Source organism: Rhinolophus ferrumequinum, chromosome 25 (genome assembly GCF_004115265.2).
Source record: "Rhinolophus ferrumequinum isolate MPI-CBG mRhiFer1 chromosome 25, mRhiFer1_v1.p, whole genome shotgun sequence".
Taxonomy (NCBI): Eukaryota; Metazoa; Chordata; class Mammalia; order Chiroptera; family Rhinolophidae; genus Rhinolophus; species Rhinolophus ferrumequinum.
In genome coordinates, this window is record NC_046308.1 from 1,483,746 (window position 1) to 1,490,057 (window position 6,312).

The window sequence follows — 6,312 nt, forward strand, 5'->3', positions numbered from 1 at the left end:
GGGATTATCTCTGAATTTCAGTGTCTGACAAGGAGCTTGTGTGTGTGCGTGCCTGGTGCAATTCAACTTTAATGTAAAAATCCTGCTGTTATAAATCAGAAAACCAAGCCAGAGTGTGGAGGGACAGGGGGAAATGACAAGGGCACTTTAAGGAGTACGGCAGACTCCCCTCTGACTTCCCATGTGACATTAAGACATTTTCAGCCCCGAACACAAGAGGTGGCCAACGGCTTTCTGGACGTCCGTCAGTCAACGCAAGCTGCTAAGGTCCTCGTGTAGGTTGCACACTTCGTGCCTGAAGGTGGTTGCACTGAGACCCTGTGACAGAGTCTGCAGACAAATAGAAGCTGAATTCTTATGTGAGGGAGGCCTGTGGGAGGAAAAGAGGGTGGGAAGGCTCCCACCTGGCTTGTCCCACACCTGGGGGATGAACGGGACCCTCAGGTTGGCCTGTCAGCGTGTCAGCATCTCCCTTTCTTCTGGAAAACAATTCTTTCTGGGACCTTCTCTACCACATGGTCCCCAAAGAAGAGGTCATGTCACATGCCCTTCCCTCTATACCTCCACGTAGTGAACCCATGGTGGCCCGTAAACCCAACTAAAGCTCCTCAGAGAAGTTCCCCAGGCTGTTCAGACCTGGAATTGGGAAAGAGAGCTGGGCCCCTGATGGTAGAGGGACCGGAGCCACAAACCTGGCGCTCCTGCGGCCACACCTCCCACTTGACAAAGACTTCCAGGTGAGAGAGAAGCAAACCGGTGTGCCCAGAGAGCGATGGCAGGTGTGCATACAGAGTCCAGTGGCTCTTGGACCCACTTCCGGTGTCTCTGACGTCCGTGCCCTTCCTGCTGTCCTGGGGTCCAGCCCTTCTTCAGATTCCACGAGCCCACAACTTCCCCGTGTCGCAGAAGGAGTCCTGACTCACTGGAGGACCGTTTCGGTCGGAGTTCTCGTTCAGAGAAGGGGAGCAGTGAGCCGCAGGGGCGAGGGCAGTGACAGGATGGACGGGAGGGACAGCTGAGGGCACGCCTTCAGCCATACTCAGGAACACCGGGCTGCTGCCTTCCAGAAAGAAGAAGGTGGGCAGAAAACCAGGCACCAGGGACCCGCAGTTCCAATGTAAATCGCTCTCATACGGCCAATTTAGGCCAGAGACGTGACAGGCCAGCCACCTCACTCATTCCTCCTGTACAGAAGAAAGGGAACCTGGTAACAAAAAGGAATTGACGGGGAGCGTCACCGAACCCTGTATCTCCTGGTCCACGACAAGGTCCTGGTCTCACATACCGAGCACCTGTTACGAAACTGTAAGGAGCCAGGTAATACCACGCACAGCCGCGGGGCGCCCAGGCTGTGTGGCTGCAAAGCCTGGTTTGGGTCCCCATCCTGAACAGTTCTAGGTATATGACCCTGAGTGAACTACATAACCTCTCTGGGCTTCTGGTTCCTTACCGTCAAATGGCAAAAAAATTAGCATTTTCCACCTCATAAAGTTGAAAGAATCAAATAAAGGACGTGAAATGATTAAGCGTCTGACACTTAGTAAGTGCTGTTGTTTGCCAGTATAGCTGAAAGCTTAAAAAAAATAACTGTGCTCGTGTCTTATTGTACTTAGCTTACAATAATATACCAACAGTCATTTAAATAATGCAGAACTAGATTACCAATAAAATGCCACTGTACAAGTATATTTTGAATTAGGATGAGGGTAAGAATTATTTATGCATCAGCTCGGTCAATAAGGGCACATGAATAAGTCATAAATGGATGTGTGAATAGCTCCAACATGAATTATTAGAAACCACAGGCCCAAATATACAAGTACTCGTATGCTTCTGTATATATACTGGGAGTGCCAAAAAACGTGTACACATGACTTGTATTCATCTTTTGTTATCGGTATATATTGAGTATTACAATTTTAATAGTTTTTTTTCCCTTTCTTAAAATGCGTATACATTTTTTGGCACCCTCTGTGTATGGTGAAGTGAACTAAAACCCAATAGGAATCTAAATGGACAATAATGAGACCAAAGTCACATTAATTTGAGATTACCAAACAAAAATATTAGCAATTAAAAATGACAACCAAGACAGTATTGAAGATTTACTAACAAGAGCAGTCCGTCCCCGACATTGTGGAAATTCTAACCATCGGCACCTAATTTTTACTTAATGACTTGCAAGCATGACTTATACATAACAAATATTAATCTTGTGTCTTACTTAAATATTTTCCCCAGTTTTCATTTGCCTGATTAGTGTATGTGTATTCTTGTGTGTGTACGTGTGTCTGAGTGTCTTGATATTCAGGAAAGCCGGCTTTTAGTCAATTAATTCTATCAATAGTTTTTTCTTTTGTGATTTCTCTTTCTTTTGTGTCTTGTTCAAAAAGTCCACTCCTATCAAATTCCTATATAGCAAATTCAACTACATTTTGTTGCAATGTCTTATTACATTCATTTCTATTCCTGGAACATAAAGGGCAGCCGGAGGAAGGCTCGGAGAAATGTTCTGGGAGAAATCGAACTACATTAGAAGTTTAATGGCTTTTTTATTTATAAAAGTGGTGCCTGCAAGGTAATGGGAACTGGTTTCTAAATGACTGTAGCAGAAACAAGCTATATCGTCCGATGTCGGCTGTTTCTTTCCGAGGACTCACCTTGGGTGCCACTTAATAATTCCGATGATACCTCCAATGTTGGAAATAAAGTAAAATGGGGCAACTTGGTTTTTGTTTTTGTTTTTTTTTTTCTTTTGAATGATGTTCAAGAAAAGTCACTTCATGAACCCTTCACTGGAAAGTTATGTCTTAATTCTTTCTGTTTGAAAGTCACCCCCTAAACCTTGCCTGACTTTGCCTGAATCCTATTGGATTTAATTAATGCCCACACGCTCCCTTGTCTGTGTTGACTTCAGCTAATGTCTTCTGTCTGTGTCACAAATGCCGCCCGTGAAAACCAGCTTAAGCCCATTAGGGGGCCGTCCCTGTTAGGCTGAATAATGGTCCCCAAACGTGTCTACGTGCTGGTCCCGAGAATTTGTGAACATGACCTCACCTGGCAAAAGGGCCTTTGCAACGGTGATTAAATTAAGAATTTGGGCTGTCCTGAATTATCTGGATGGGTCTGAAAGGTAATCACAAGTTCTGTATCAGAGGAAGACAGAGGGAGATAACAGAAGTAGGAGATGGAAGCGGGAGATGGGTGCGAGGTGAGGCGGGGCCACCTGCCAAGGGATGCAGACGGCTTCCAGAAACTGGAAAAATTCAAGGGAACCGATTCTCCGCCAGGACCTTTAGGAAGAACCAGCCCTGCCGACACCTGCCGACACCTGCCGACACCCAGTGAAACGGATTTCAAACTGTGAGAGTGTGTTTGTGATGTTTTCCGTGATCGAGTTTGTTACAGCAGCCATGGTAAGCGAATGCACCACCCGGACACATTTTGTATGACTTATGTGAGAGCTTTCTCTGCAAATCCACTCTCAAACTGGCAAAGTTGAAAAACAGTGAGTTTGCAAAGCTAAGCACCCCTTCCGGGATACACTCCAGGTAAATTTGTATGATAGAGCAATGAGGTGCCATCTTTGTTTTGGGCGAGGCCAGCTGGCTTTCATACTTCTCTCTCAAGCTTCTTTTCTCTGGCTAGAAGGAAACTCTGATACATTTTTTCCTACCGAGGTGTTAAGGAAATAACATGTTAAATAATTTGTTACTTGGTTCAGAGTGCCTGAGTTTCCATAGAGGGCGACAGGCGGAGGCAGCTCTTACAGGGAGCGGGGCTCTGTGATGGAGGACTTATGATCATTGCCTTGGGGGAGACTTGACTCGGGGGCCTGCCCAGGCTTCCTCAAAAGATGCCACAGGGACACTTGCCTGGTAATCCCATGAAATGCCCCTGTCACGGTGAAATGCTGTTGTTAGGCCCTGGGGGTATTGTATACAGGGTGGTGTTTAGTAGGGGAGTTGGAGAAGATGAGAGAGCATCAGATAGAAGGGACAGAATGAGAGGTGGCCAGTGTGCCTGCAGCACAGTGAGGAAGGGGGTGGTCATAAGATGATGGGCTCATGTCTTGCAGGGTCCCATGGACACTGTAAGGAATTTGGATTTTATGCTGCGTGAGACGGACGCATTCTGAGCAGAGGGCGTGTATTAGTCAGGGTTCCCAGAAACAGCCAATAGGACATGTTTATAACTTGACTTGGCTGTGGGATGCCCGGGTATGTGGTTAAACATTGCTTCCGGGTGTGCCACTGGTTAAGATGGATGAAACAGAATGTCACTGGGGGACCACCCCCCCTTCTTCAGCCCCCAGGAGGTGCTGAACAGCTCACTTGGCTAATCAGTGTGATTGGGCTTAGACATGAAAGCACTGTTTAGTTCACGATTGTGGGCGGACATCTCAGAGCAAACACAGCGCCCTCCCCTAGCATATACAGGTCCCCTGCACAGGACACTGTCACTCCCCACCTGTGTGATGTCTTATCTTTGGGATGATAGCTCACTTTTATCACATTCTCCAAATATTCTTATCAAGTCTGTTATTCTGCAGCAGCTTTAACAAATGACTCCATTAGGAAGACGAATATAAACCATTAATATTACCCAGTTAACCTATTTAACCTAGTACTTGCATAACACATTCTTGAATCGATTTAGAGAAGTAAGTAAATATTCCCACTTGTGGTTAAGTGACACTTCGTCCACGGTTGGACTGGGTGATACTTAAATCACCAACTGCCTTAGGTTTTTAGCTTAATTGTTGAAGGTTGGAGCTGCAAGGAACTTGGAAGATAACCTGTGTCACTGCCAGGGACATTTGCGGGAATGCTACTACTCAGAACATTTTTTTTTTTTTGAGTTGTTTCTGCTTTGTCTGTTTGTTAATTTTGTTCTTTAGATTCCACATATAAGTGAAATCACATTGCATCTACCTTTCTCTGTCTGACATACTCCACTCAGCACAATACCCTCCAGGTCCATCCATGTCACCGCAGATGCAGAACCCATTCCCTTCTTTGGTCAAGTAATATTCCATTGCATATATGTACCTCCTCTTCTATATTCATTCGTCCATCAACAGACACCCAGGCTGCCTCCACATCTGGGCCATTGTAAACAATGCTGCAATGAACATGTGGATGCACATGTCCCATTGAGGTAGCATTTTGGGTTTCTTCAGATAAATACCCAGAAATAGGATTACTGGGTCCTTCTTTGTCTCTTATTATAGCCTTTGTTTTAAAGTCTATTTTGTCTGCCATATGTACTGCTACTCCAGCGTTTTTGTTTTTTTTTTAATTTCCATTTTAATGAAATAACTTTTTCCATCCCTTTCCTTTCAGTCTGTGTGTGTCTTTCAATCTGAAGTGATTCTCTTGTAGACAGCATGTGTAAGGGTCTTATTTTCTTATCCATTCAGCCTGCGTTGGTCTTTTGATTTGAGCATTTAATCCATTTAATCTGAAAGTCATTACTGATAGATATGTAGCTATTGACAGTTTGTTATTCATACATTTTATCTTTTTTTTTCATTTTCAATAATTCCCTCTAACATTCCTTGTAATATTGGTTTGGTGATGATGAATTCCTTTAGCTTTTTCTTGTCTGGAAGTTCTTAATCTGTCCTTCGATTCTAAATAATAACTTTGCTGGGTAAAGTAATCTTGGTTGTAGGCCCTAGCTTTTCATCACGTTGAATATTTTGTGCCAATCCCTTCTGACCTGCAAAGTTTCTGTTGAGAAATCAGCTGACAATCTTATGGGAGCTCCCTTATACGTTACTAGGTGCCTTTCTCTTGCCGCTTTTTGGATTCTTTCTTTGTCTTTAACCTTTGCCATTCTAATTATAATGTCCTGGTGTGGGCCTGTTTGGGTTCATCTTGTCTGCACTTCCTGGACTTGCATTTCTGTTTCCCTCCCCAGGAGAGGAAAGTCTTTAGTCATTATTTCTTCAAATAGGTTCTCAATCCCCTGTGTTCTCTATTTTTCTTCTGGTACCCCTATGAATGTTGTTATTGTTAAGTAAATGTTGTTATTCTCCTCATTTTTTAAAATTCTTTTTTCTTTTTGCTGTTCCAATTGAACGTTTTCTGCTACCGTGTTTTCCAAATTGCTAATTTGACCCTCTGCTTCCTCTAGTCTGCTGGTGATTCCTGCTAGTGTGTTCTTCATTTCAGTTACTATATTATTCACTTCTGACTGGTTTTTTTTTTACGGTTTCTATGTCCTTTTTGTGCTTGTTATCTCTTTGTTGAATTTCCCACTAAGTTCCTTGAGCAGCCTTATAACCTCTGTTTTGAACTCTGTTTC